The 14,151-nt window shown below is 35.0% G+C and overlaps 1 pseudogene; it reads right to left on the reverse strand.

The window, feature by feature from the left end:
* Positions 1–5,821: 5,821 nt before the first annotated feature.
* On the reverse strand, positions 5,822–6,277 carry LOC142439324 (mediator of RNA polymerase II transcription subunit 10 pseudogene; annotated as a pseudogene).
* Between the last annotated feature and the right edge of the window lie 7,874 nt (positions 6,278–14,151).

Below are 14,151 nucleotides of genomic sequence, written 5' to 3' on the forward strand. Positions count from 1 at the left end.
CAATGGACAGTGGCTGCAAGGAGCATTGATGGTGGATACAAGCAAGTTGAAATCCATGATAACTTCTTCAATCTTTACTCCATTTATGATGATGCTACCTATTGGTCCAGCTTTGAGAAACCCCCCCCCTTTTTCCCCTTTACATGAAGTTGTAATCAATATTAAAAGCTTCATTCATTGTTCTTCAGCAAGTGTTTCAAATCTTCCTCACATTTATCAATGAAGGTTGTATCATATGCAAATCTCAGATTGTTATTAAGTTTCCGCCAATTCGGGGACAATGCTATTCTTAATATAATCCAGTTTCTCTAATTATTTGTTTAGCATTCAGATTGGATAACTACGGTGAGAGTATATAGCCCAAGTGTACACCTTTCCTGATTTTAAACCATGCAGTATTCCCTTGTTCTTTTTTGCACAGCTCTCTCTTGATCCATAAATATGTTCTGCCTGCGCACAATGAAGGGCTCTGGAATTCCTATTCCTTCCAAGGCTAGCCATAGTTTGTATTGATTCACAAAGTCAAATATATTTGCACACTCTATAAAACACAAATAAACATCTTTCTGGTATTCTCTATTTTTAGCCAATATCTATCTGACATCAGCAATAATATTCCTTGTTCTGCATCCTCTTCTGAACCTGGCCTAAATTTCTGTTGGTTCCCTATCAAGGTACTGCTGCAAAATTATTGAATAGTCTTCAGTAAAATTTTACTTGCATGTGATATTGTTCTATAATTTGCATATTCTATTAGGTCATTTTTCTTTATAATGGATTAAATATCTCTTCCAGTAAGTTAGCTAGTTAGTATTCTTTCAAATATTTTGGCATAGACAAGTGAGGGCTTCTGGTGTTTAGTGTAACATAGCATTTGGTCATTCATTAATTCATGAATCCTTGTTATTGGCTAAGGCCTACAGTGTAGCTTGGGCTTCTTCCCTTAATACTGTTGGTTCTTGATAATATGCTGCTTCTTTAAATGGTGGTCTGTCTACTATTTCTTTTTGATACAGTGACTTGGTGTATTCTTTCTATCCATTTCAAATACTTCCTGCCGTGTACAATATTTTTGTGCATAGAATTTTCAATATTGCAGATTGAGGCTTAATTTATTTTCTCTCAGTTCTTTCAGTTGAATTTATGTTGAGCATGTTGTTTCTTTCCGTCTGTTTTTAAATCATTTCTGTAATTTACTTTGTCTTCTCTAGCTCTCTTGACATTTCTTTTCAAGTCATTTACATCATTATTTCTTTCATTTCTGCAAAAATTGGTAGTTTGAAGGAATATTAACAATGCATTCTTAAGTTTTAAAATAAAGTTATATGTAATAGATTAGCTAAATTATTTTTTTGTTAAAAACCTTAATACCTATTTTTACAAATGCTTTAATATATTTTCATCAAAAGGGAAATATTTGGGAAAATAAACACACTAGTTCTTTAGTTTTTGTAAGGCGCATGCTGGTAGGGACAATGGGGAGAAACCATGAAGAGAAGTCTAGAGTGCTTCTGTTTAGTTATTCTTGATATGTGTAGTAAATATAAGTGATTCTTTTTGTTCTTGCTTTGATATAGGAATTTAATAAAATTAACTACTGAAATGTGCACATACCCACCTATAAAGATACCCATTCAAGAGATTTATATTTATTCAATTACAGGAAAAAAATAAAGTTTAGTTCACTCATGATTGCATACAGATAAGCCATCTCAGTAATGAATATTAGATTCTAAAGTGGTTCTTTAGTTTCTGAATTCAGGGAATCTGACTGAGCACAATACTACCATTTCTTGGCATAAAACCTGAAATGCATACTAGCCAATCAGTTTGATTGGGGTTAACTTGAAGAGTCAATGCTCTTTTATTTTATAATGGTAGTAAATATAATGAGGAGAAATTAACACTTTGTTTAGATGTAATTTAACTAGGAATTCTCCATACTTGTGACCCTCAGCTAAACCCCTCTAATTTTCTCGCAAAGTGCCCTGTGACTGTGGCAAGACACGGATTCCCCTGAGTTCTACTTAAGTCAAAGACCCAATAACTGAGTGTTATGAATATCCCAGGCTTCCTTCTCCCCGTCATTAAAAGCCAGACCTTCCTGACCCAGCCTTTCTACTTGAAATTTAGGAGATTCAGGGAATTTCATTCTCAAGAGACCCCTGGTAGCATGGTGGTTACACACTGGGCTGTGATCCCAACGTGGGCATTTCAAAAGCACCAGGAGCTCCCCAGGAGAAAGACCCAGCTTCCTGCTCCTGTAAACATTTGCAATCTCAGAAGCACACGGAGAAGTTGTACCTTGTCCTCTAGGGTCACTAAAAGTATTGACTCAATGGCAGTGAGCTTAGTTTTTTATAAGTAAGGGAAGTTCTGTAACATAAGATCTTTTTTAAAGCAAAATTTTATTTCCTAGCTTGTACCTATCATTCCAAGATTTCTGATGCCTGAAAGAACTATTTCCCTCAGCTTATATGTGTATCCTATGAAAACAGAGATGGAAACCGTCATTCTCCTTTCCCGTGCATGAGAAAATAAAACTTAAAATCTATACACAGTCCACCTGTTCTCTATAATCTGGCATTGGTTATCGGCAATGCAGGCCCTCTTTGTGTCCACCCTACAACAAGTTCACACATATTGATCAAACTTCTTAATTGAATTTGCATTTCTTATGTCTAATTCCCAAATTTTTATGAAGTACAGACAATGGCACTGAAATGCATCTAACCCAATTTATGATGGATGTCAGAAAAAAAATTTCAGTTGGTAAAATATCTATGAACACTTTCTCTCCAAAAATATTATTAAGTCTTAGATGCCAATGATTGTGTCTCATTCATATTTGCCTATAACTAACATAGCCACATTCATAAAACTAATTTTTGCATGCCAAAATATTTTGCTCTATTTAATTAAATTGACTTTGAATCACCTACATGTTTATGGATGAAGCATGGATTGTGCTTAGCTTTTGATTTTTCCCAATTTATAAAATAATATAAACATTAAATTTTCTTCAGTTTTGGAAATAAAATTAAATTGGGAAGTTAATAAAAGATAATATACACACAGAGAAGCTAGTTAAAATAATACATTAGGTTTTTGTATTCTTTTTCAAAAGTATTTAGAAAACTAAGCTGTTAAATATTGAATATTATATTATTTATTTACATCAAACGATAAAATTACTGTTCACATGTGTCCCTAACTTAAAAAGTAACAACAAAAAGCAAAACCTTGATATTCAGCAATCTACTGCTTTTTCTACTCCCATGGTTTTTGTCAAATGGATGTTATATACATGTAAATAATATCTACTGTCAAAAAGAATTTAGAATTATTCATTAAGTTATACTAACTTTTTCAAATTTGAAAGTAGGTATTTTACAAAAGTGATTTGCCAAGTAAGTATTGTCTAGTGTGTTTGGGTCTGCTCTAACTCATAGAACTGTGTCCCATGTGTGTCAATTGCTGATATATTGTACGTAGAGTAAGCGAACATCCAAACTTTCAATTATCAGGTGAACCATTAATTCTTATCAACCAAACAACTTATTTTCTAAGTATTAGTACACTGATTATTAGCAACAACTAAAACAACAATAAAATAATGGAGTACAATGGACACACTTTAAAATATCATTTTTCTTTCTAATTCCTATACTCAAAAACATATCCAGTTGATTCTGATTAGCAAGGGCACTGTGTAGGATTTCTGAGAATGTAAATATCTACCATATTAAAGTCTCATTTTCCTCCTGTGCAGTGGCTGGTGGATTTTAACTACCAACCTTGTGGCTAGCAGCCCATTGATTTTCCCACCAGGGTTCCTTAAAGATATTTATAAAAGTCAAATATCCACAAGCAGATATTTAATAAGTTGCAAAATAATATAAAGGTGTCAAAGACTAAAGTTGGAATAATAAAAATTTCCCCTTTACCTCCTCAACAAACACCCCGCCAACAAAACAAACTCACTCACTGTAATTAAGTTGCTTCTGATTCATAGAAAGCCAGTGAATATTTCTTCCCACTTTACTTTAGTATTCATGTCCTATTAGTACTTCAAATGTGAATTACTGGTACCAACATTTTTATATTCTCTTTGCATCTTAATAATTAGTAGTCATATATTATCTGTTACTATATTCGACCCCCCTCTATTCATTTTTCCATTTGTTTCTATAGTGCACACCAATATTTGGGCTCTTGTCATACCACATTGTAATATTAATTTTATGTGCAGCGCCAGCCCAAAAAACATGTAACCCCTTTAAAGTTAGAACCTGGTTTATTCATTGCGTAGCCCTGTTAGACGGTACAGTGTATTGTGGATGTCTTCCCTCCAGAGCAGAGAATGGATGAAATGTCAGGGAGAGACTAGGCTTTACATTACTAATGCATTAGAGACTCCAGGGATGTTTCCCCCCTTGATACCAACCAAGAGAGAACCTCCACGAACAAATTAAGTCAACAAAATTCAACTTTAATAAAAAACATATGGAATGTGCTCATAATACAATATTTTGGTAAACACTTTTTGAATTACATTCCCATGCTTTATATAAACTCAAATTCTCCATCAAGTTTTATTCCATATATAAAATATTTCTATAAAATTGCAAAGAAATAGAAATGTGATTGGAATTTATAATAAAAGATAACAACAACAACAAAGGCCTGCCACACTCACTGCCATTGATTCAATTTTGATGTATGGTGACTCTCTAGGGAAAGATGGAACTTTTGGCTGTCCTAGACAGATACCTTTATGGGAATAAATAACCTCATATTTCTTCTGCAGAGGTTGTTATTTTTAAATGCTGATGTTAAGTTTAGCAGCCAAACACAAAACCACCAAGCCACAAGGGCTCCTAACCAGCCACCCTAAAATGAAAACTTTGTTTTCTATCTCTAGATATTAAATTAACAACACACTTTATTTAATTCTAAATTTTAAAATTTCTTTAAAATCTCCATATGTAACACCAATTTTGAATTTTAAAGGCAATGTTTTATATTTGTATTCTTTAAATATAAAGTATATATCTAGTAGCTCTTGTTGTCCCACTTTGATTTACCTGTGAGAGTCCTGTTTTCAAATACATATTTGGATGCTTGTTAAATATATCATCTATAGTTACCATACATACACACCCACTTACATAATTAGTAATTCCATTTCATCAAGGATTCTTAACATGTAGAAAAACATACCATTCAATCAGTCCTTCTTAGAAATAATGTTAAAATCACTTACTTTTCCAACAGTGTATCCTTTCTCTTCCCTCCTTGCCTTCCTACCTTCAATTTCCCTACCTTCCTTTATTAATCTCTTTGATAATGTCTCATCCAGAGCTCTTGAATCTTCCTTCACTACTGACAAAGGTGCTTGTTTACTTCTGAGTCACCTCATTTGTTTTGTTTGCAAGTTTGCTTTTTAAGTTTTAATTCACAAATCGCGTTTCACATCTCCAGAAGGATTTTCTGGGCTCTCTTCTCTGGAGACCTGGTGGTGGTGCAGTGAGAAGCACCCAGCTACTGAGAGGTCTGTGGTAGGCAGAGGGAGAAAGATGTGGGAGTCTGCCCTGCCTTGGACCCCGGTGGGGGAGTTCTTCTGTGTCCTGGGGGTCTCTGTGGGTCAGCATTCACGTGATGGCTGCGCCACCCTGCACACACCCCAGGAGGAGATGATGGGTTAAGGACATCTTAGCCACCTTGGGCCGCTGATGATGACGCTGCAGGCAGCTCATGAGCAGGGAAGCCGGTGACACAGTCAGAGGTCACCAGCCTGGTTCCGCTCCTCAGACGACGACTACAAAGTGGGGTTATCCTTCCCTCCGATGCTCCGATACCTGGTCATGTCTTCTGGGAACATCTTGGAAAGTTCTTGTGTCGAGAGACTTTTTACATTCTTCATGGGGTCCATCTTGCATAGAAGCCTGTTCATTTGGGGCCAGGCCCCTCTTCAGTCACTCTGGTGTAAAGCTGGGGGTTTGACCTTGATGGAGGTACTCAGAAACTTCCAACAGTACATAATGCCATGAAGAGGCTGTCTGCTCTTATCAAAGTCCTGTAAGCCAGTGACGATAAATTTCCATTTCTAATCGAGCCCAGCCCTGCTGCTGAGCTGGACGTCGCTGATGATGATGCCAAACCTCCAGATGTTCTCCACGAACTTCTCCAGGTGCTCTGGCTCCCGGTGGGGGGACTTCTCTGCCCTGGCTCCACACACCGGCCTGCTCCCGCAGCCCAGATCCCTCAGCCTCATCTTGTCAAACTGAAGTCTTATCCTCATTCGAGAGGCATATTGTGGAAAAAATATATAGAGCCAAACATCTTCAATTCAACAACAAAAAGAGAGGCATATTGAACCCAAGCTTGTGAAAGCTACTGAGTGATTTGTACACCGCATCCACCTCCCCCAACATAAGTATAGTAATCCAATTAAAAGTGGATTACACTTCCATTCAGGAATGGTTTATATTTTTGTATTTTCATGTTATGGGATTAATGTAGAGAATTCTAGAGTCAATCTCTTTTGAGATATAAAAACAATTAAAGCAAGCTAGCAAATAGAAACCGAGAGGCTGTCCTTTGAACAGCACAGTAGGATTTGCTCCTCTCTTCTATTTTAAATTAGATTGTTTGCTTTATCTTGTTAAGGTTTTGAAGTTTACTATGATTTATATATATATATAAATGTCAGTTTTATATTTTGCAATTTTCTGTTTTTTAGATAGGCTTATTATTAAAATTTCAACAAAATGCATATCTTAACAAAAAATGGGAACCTTAAAGAGATCTTCTTAACTCTCCCTATGTCTCCAGAAAGTCGTAGGTCCTGACAATAAAACTATCCATCTGAGGATATGGATGGAATTCATCGTGGCTAATTTCTGGTGGGAAATGCCAAAGGACTTTTTCTTTTGATATCAAGGGCTCAAGTATAAAGTAAATGTTTTGAGAATGATGATGGCAACAAATGCACAAATGTGCTGGACACAATGGATGTATGTATGGATTATTTTAAGAGTTGTATGAGCTCCAAGTAAAATGATTTAAAAATATAAAAAGAAGTTGACTATAAGTGTTATATATTATGTACAACATCTTACTGCAAAAATATATATTTGAATCTTTTGGTTAAATACTTTGATGCACTTAATTTTCTAATTTTTTAGGCAATTCCACTTATCTAGTTTGTCTTCTGCTTCATGTTTTCAGTTATTTTTAATAGTGTACAAAGTTTTAGGGTCCCTAAATAGGTTCCTAAGTTTTACATTAATGACCATCAGCTGCAGCTATTATATTTAGGTCTTTGATTGGTCATGAGTGCGTATTTATATATTGTATGAGGAATGGGTCCTGTTTTATATTTTCTGTAAAATTGTCTTTCTTCCCCTTGGTTTTGCTAGTATCATTTTTTAAAGGAACCATGTATTCTCCACTTAGTGCACTTGGGCCCTTGGACAAATATAAACTGCCCTTCGGTGGATGGGTTCAATTCAGGGTTCTGAATTCTGTACCATTAGTTTAAGATTCTGCTGTGAAACTGGTTGTAACTGCAACCATGGCCGGGTGGTAGTTTTCGAGTTCAGCAAATGAGAGTCGACCTACATAATTCTCTTCATTAGTATGCTTTATTCACTTGTCTCTTTTCCTTCCATTTAAAGTTGGTAACTAGATCCCCAACCGTTTATAGAATTGTGTGGGAACCTAGATCAAGATCATAATATTGTAATTTTTCATTTTCAGGATTGGTATGAGAAATATTAATATTTTACCATGTTGAACTTTTTTATCCATGAGCATCTTATATTCTTTCATTTTTGTAGGTCACATGTTTTCGTGTGTATGTGTGTGTTTGTGTTTGTGTGCTTGTGCATGCATGCACTATTGTTTTGCTTTCTCTCTATGGGTCATTTGTTTCTCAATTTATATTTGTACCTGAGTATCTTGTCTTCTAAATAGTTTATTGTAAGTAGTATTATTTTCCTAATTTCTCTTTTGGTATTCTCTGCGTTGGGGCACAGGAATCTGAGTGCTTTTGTGTTGACATTGTACCCTACTACTTTGCTGAAGCTTTCCATCAGTTCAAATAGTTGTCTTGTTGGGAATTTCTATGTACAAGATCCTATCATCTGAAAATGTATTTTCACTTCTAGGATAGGCTGGGTTCTCTTGAAAGGCAAATCAAGTGGTTCTTGTGGTTTTGCCTACAGATTTGTATTAAAAAAATAGGTCACATGGTTGTAGAAGCAAACGGTTCGGTTTATTTCCAAATCCTTGGGTTAGATATGAACCCACATCCTCCTATCTTCAGGAACTGATGATCTCACAATCAGCAAGAATAAAACAGGCTGGTGGCTACATGGCAGATGAATTCATTGTCAACTCATTAGGCTTGTGACTAGAGACAAATACATCAAAGGCAGTTCAAAAGGAAGATTAAATTGCAGGGTACTGAAGGCTTCCAGGAAAAAAGGTTGCATTCTAAAATAATCATTTTACAACTGCTTGATTGCTCACAGTAAATCCCATTATGGTGTTGATTGCATTGTGTTGTGTTAGGTCACATCTTGAGGGATTAAAAGGCCTCCCATACCAAACTACTGAGAATGCTGATCTAGCCAAGTTGACACAGAAACAAACCATCATAAACTCTTGTAAATTTGGATGCTTTTCATTTCCCTTTTTTGCCTTATAACTTTGGCTAAAACCTCCATCAAAATATTTAATAGACCTGGAGATACTGGGAATCCTTGTCTGGGTCCTATTAACATAAGTGATGCTTTCGGTTTCTCCTGATTGAGTCGAAATATTGTTTGTTGTTACTGCACATATATATTGAATTATATTGGGCAACTTCTTTGTTTTTGGTTTGAAATGAGCTATTCTCTAAAGGCTCTAAGTCAATTTCAGTTTTACTTTAGCTCCTCTTTTTTGTTGTTGTTGCTTTTTCAAGTCACTCAAACCACTATTTATGTTTGAGGGATAAGAACATTGCTTGTTTGTTTTTAAAGAAACATTATATATATATATATATATATATATATATATATATATATATATATATATATATATATACCATCTAAAGAAATGAAATCAACAGCAATATCCTATTAAATATTACATGTATACAATTCCTTTACTTCTCTTTCCTTCAATGACTATTTTATGGGTGTGAGATTTGTGTAAATGTTTTTCTGCATCAAATGATATGATCTTGTAGTTTTTTCATTGTTTTATTTATGTAGTGCACTACAATGAGTGCTTAGCTAATGTAGAGCCATGCTTGAACACTGGAAGGGATCCCAATTGGTCATGATATATATATAGTGATATATATCACTAGATTTTATTACTTATATATATGTTAAGAATTTTTGTGTCTATGTTTGTGCATGAAATTGATCTGTAACTTTCTTTGTTCAGTCATACCTTTCTTTGAGTTTAGTATCAGGGATGTGCTTATATCATAAATTATTTTTGTGAGTGCTCCTTTCTTTTTATACTTTTTTCAACAATAATTATCCTATGCATATTTAATATGTCAATGAATACCCACCACTTGTCTGTCAATTTATTGTACTGGCTTGTGGTGGTTTGTGTGTTACTAAGACGCTGAAAGCTATGTCACTGATGTTTTAAATATCATTTGGGTCACCCCAATTGAACAGATATCAGTGGAGCTTCCAGACCAAGAGAAAGCTTTGAACATAAAACAGCTCTCACTGCAGAGGAAGCAGTTGATGAGAACCTTATGCATAACACCCAAACATTGTCAGATCTGAAAGCCTCATGAATGGGAGTGAGACATTGGCATACATAGTGCCAGAGACTGGGCCTCTTGGGTTGGAAGCCCCTTGGTTGGTGACTGTGAAGGAGCAGCTTTCTCAAAGTAGAATCAACCATAATGATGTGAATAGAATACAGCCTGTGTGAGCAATTCCTTCAGAAGCTTCATTTTCTGATTAAACACACCTAAAAATGATACAAACGTTGCAAAAACCCACTGATAATCAGAACTTGGAAAATAAGAAGCATGAATCCACTAAAATTGGAAGTTGTCAAAAGTGAAATGGAATTCACACAAATCTGTATTCTTGGTGTTAGTGAGCTGAAATGGCATTGGCCATACTGAGTCAGAAAACTGTACGATTTACTCTGCCGGGAATAACACAATCAAGAGGAATAGAGTGGCATTCATTTTCAAAAAGGACATTGAAAAATTTATCATAAAGTACATTGCTGTCTGTGACAGGATTATATCTATGTATCTTCAAGGACATTCCATTAGTTTTACTGTTATTCAAATTTATGCATCAGCCAAAAAAGCTAGTGATGAAGTAGCTAAAGAATTCTACCAACATCTTCAATCAAAAACTGAACAATCATGCAATCAAGATACAATGATAATTATTGGCAATTTGAATGCAAAAGTTGTGAGCAAAAAGTAAGGAATGCTTGTTAGAAAATATGGTCTTGGTGATAATGTAGCTGATGATTATTGCAGGTTATAATTCTGCAAAAGCAATAACTTTTTCATAGCAAACATGCTTTTTCTAAAACACAAAAGGTGACTATATACATGGACTTCCCCAGATGGAACACAATAGAAATCAAATTGATCAGATATTAGGGAAGACATGATGAAGAAGCTCAATATTCACATCTAAAATGAGACCAGGGGCTGAATATGGAAAAGACCATCAGCTGTTCATGTGTAAGTTCAGAATAAAGTTAAGGAACATTAAAAATAGTCCATGAGAGCCAAAAACAAGCCTGAGCCTATCCCACCTGAATTTCAAGAACGTCTCAAGAACAGATTTGATTCATTGAACACTAATAACAGAGGGCCTGCTGAGCTGAGGAGGATATCAAGAACATCAATCACGAAGAAAGCATAAGGTAATTAAAAAGACAAGAAAGAAAAAAAAGATCAAAGTGAATGTTGGAAGAGAATCTGAAACTTACTCTTAACCACTGAGTAGCTAAAGCAAATGGAAAAATTTTTGAAGTCAAAGAATTGAATAGAGAATTTCTAAGGTCAGCTAAAGAAGACAAAGACAAATATTTAATGAAATATACAAAGGCCTAGAATTGCAAATCCAAAAGGGAAGAACACGCTCAACGTATCTTAAAACACACAAGAAAGATACCATGCCTCAAGTGAGAATCCTGAAATAATATTGCACAAAATATTGAATGATACAGGAAGCATCATGGTAAGCTAGAAGGAAAACACACACAAAGTTACTGTACCAAGAACTAGTCTACAGTCCACCATTTGAGGAGATAGCATTTGAGCAAGAACCATTTGTGCTGAAAGAAGTTCAAGAGCCACTGAAAACACTGAAGGGATCAGGAGTTAATGGAATACCAGTGGAAATGTTTCAGTGAGCTAATTAAACACTGGAAGCACTCACTTGTATGTGCCAGAAAATATGGACAACTACTTGTCCAGCTGACTGGAAATGTGGACGATAGCCACTTGGCTAAATGACTAGAAGAAATCTGTATTTTCACACATCACAGAGAAGGCGACCTGGCAGAATTCTCGAACTATCGGACAATGTCAGTGATATCACAAGCAAGTAAATTTTTTCCTAAACTCATCCATCAATTGGAGCAATACATTGACAAGGGACTTCCAGAAGAATACATGGAACAAGGAATGGATTCAGAAGAGGATGTGGAATAAATACCTTATGTCAGATGGCTCATGTCTGAAATTAGGGAATACCAGAAAGATGCTTACTTGTTTTCTACTGAGTATACAAAGGCATTCGATTGTATGGAACTCAGTAAAGTATGGATAACCTGGAGAAAATTGGAATTCCAGAATACTTCGTTGTGCTCCTTTGGAACTTGACCATGGATCAATTGGCAGTTAAGAGAGCAGAAGAAGGGACTGCTGCATGGTTTAAAATCAAGAAAAGATGTGCTTCAGAGTTGTGTCCTCTCACCATACTTGTTCAATCTGTATTCTGAGCAAATAATCAGAGAGCAAGCTTAAATGAAGAAGAATGTGGCTTTGGGATGGGATGATGGCTTTTGAAGACTGTGATAAACCGATGACACACTCTGCTTTTCAGAAAATGAGGAGAATTCCAATCTCAAGCTGAGGAAGATCTAGTGATACAGCCTTCAGTCTGGAGGTCAACCCTCTATAAAGATCAAATTCCTCATAACTGGACCAATGGGGAGCATCATGATGAATGGAGAATAGGTTATCATGGGTTTCATGTTGCTTGCATGCACAACTAAAGCTTATGGGAGCAGCAATTAAGAGATCTAAAGACAAGTTTCATGTAGTACATCTGCTGTACAAGAACTTCTTAGAGTATTGAAAAGCAAGGCATTTACTTTGAGGACTAAGGTATGATTGATATGTCAATTGCCTCATATGCATGTGGATGTTCAAGCTGGACATAGAATAAGGAAGAGTTCATCTATGGGCATATTACCAGGAAGGACCAGTCTCTGAAGATGAAGGATATCAAACATGAAGAGGGGAGGAGCATCGAAAAGAGAAAGGTACTCAAGGAGATGATGGACAAGGTAGTGTTCCATTCTGTTGTGCATAGGGTTACTATGGGCTGCAACTGACTTGATGGCCGGCAGCAACAATAACAGACCAATGAATCTTGATAGTGTTTCAATGCCTTTACTATAAAGAACAGCTTTCATAATTTTAAAAAACTGAACCTTAATAACCTTATTTATTTGTATACAGAGAGAAAAAATAAACAAAATCGGGACATAAAGAAGTTTTAGTAACTCATTTAAGATTTCACAATTACAGACCAATGGGTTTGGGATGTAAGCCTTGCCAATAGAGCTTCAGTTTACAGTCATAATCAAGAGAATGATACCTTTCCCTCATGGAATTCAAGCAATTTGGTGAGGGAAATGTGAATAATTGTCCAGTTGATAACAGCAAAAGAAAGTAAATCTAAGGCAGAAGGAACAAATACTTTTAGCTAAAATTTTGGAACTATTTAACATGTAATAATTATCTTATTGTTATCAATACACCTTGCTTTTATTAATTAAAAAAATGACATTTTTGATAGCTCAAAAGTATAATCTGCTGTTAATAATCTTAACCTCAGCATTTAGCAGTGTAATTTAATGGATTTTTACTAACAATAAACTTTAGAGTTTGTTTTGCACATCAAAAGTACACTCCCCCCCAAAAAAATCCCAGAGAGAAAGACCTATATTCAGGCACATTAAAAAGATTCTCAGATGCATTTAAAACCTCTTTTTCCCCAGACTGCCAATACAGCAGGAAGAAAACATCAAAGATATCAACAATCACCAGCCAACACCATCTTAGGAAAATGGTAAAATAGCAAGATTCTCAAAGCCATTAAATATCCTTAGTTTTCAAATATACTTTATGTGATTTTTCAGAAACCTAGTTAAATTGTTTTCTAGCTTCAATATTTTTAAACTCTACATATAGTAAATATTTAGTAATATATAAATTTTTCAACAATGTTTGAAGAGACACAATGTACTTACATTCTTAATGTGTTTAATAGACAAATGGCTATGTTATTTAAAATATTTGGAATTACCCTTTCATTTTATACAGTCTATAGAAATTATTTTTTAATCTCTACAAAGAACTCATGATTGTGATACTGTGCATGTACAAATAACTAATATAGATGTATAAATAGAAGTAAATAAAAGAACATTCAAGGGAATTATATGTCTTCGGAACGATGTCAAATTCATTATAATTTTAATACAGCCTCCACATCTGGCAGCTGAAAGTAGAAAGAAAGCACACCAACCTTAGAGCAATCAAACTGCTTTACTGAAAAATATATCAATGAATGCTTTGCATTAAGTATGTATTTCCAAAAATAAAAACAAACCAACCGAATAAAAGAATGAAAACCCACACCTCCATTTTTATACTTTATCTGTAAACATGATCACAATGGAAATGGATTATGAAATGTATCATGTTTTCTTATCTTAATTGCATGCTATTTCTTGTCTGATGAAGATTGATTATGGCATTTAGAAAACTCTAATAGAGTGTGCTCACTTATTTAAGAAAAACCTCAAGATTCATATCCCTAGATTGAGGACTCAAATGGTATTATCAAGGTTTTATTA

The sequence above is a fragment of the Tenrec ecaudatus genome, chromosome 1 (assembly GCF_050624435.1).
Source record: "Tenrec ecaudatus isolate mTenEca1 chromosome 1, mTenEca1.hap1, whole genome shotgun sequence".
NCBI classification, from domain to species: Eukaryota; Metazoa; Chordata; class Mammalia; order Afrosoricida; family Tenrecidae; genus Tenrec; species Tenrec ecaudatus.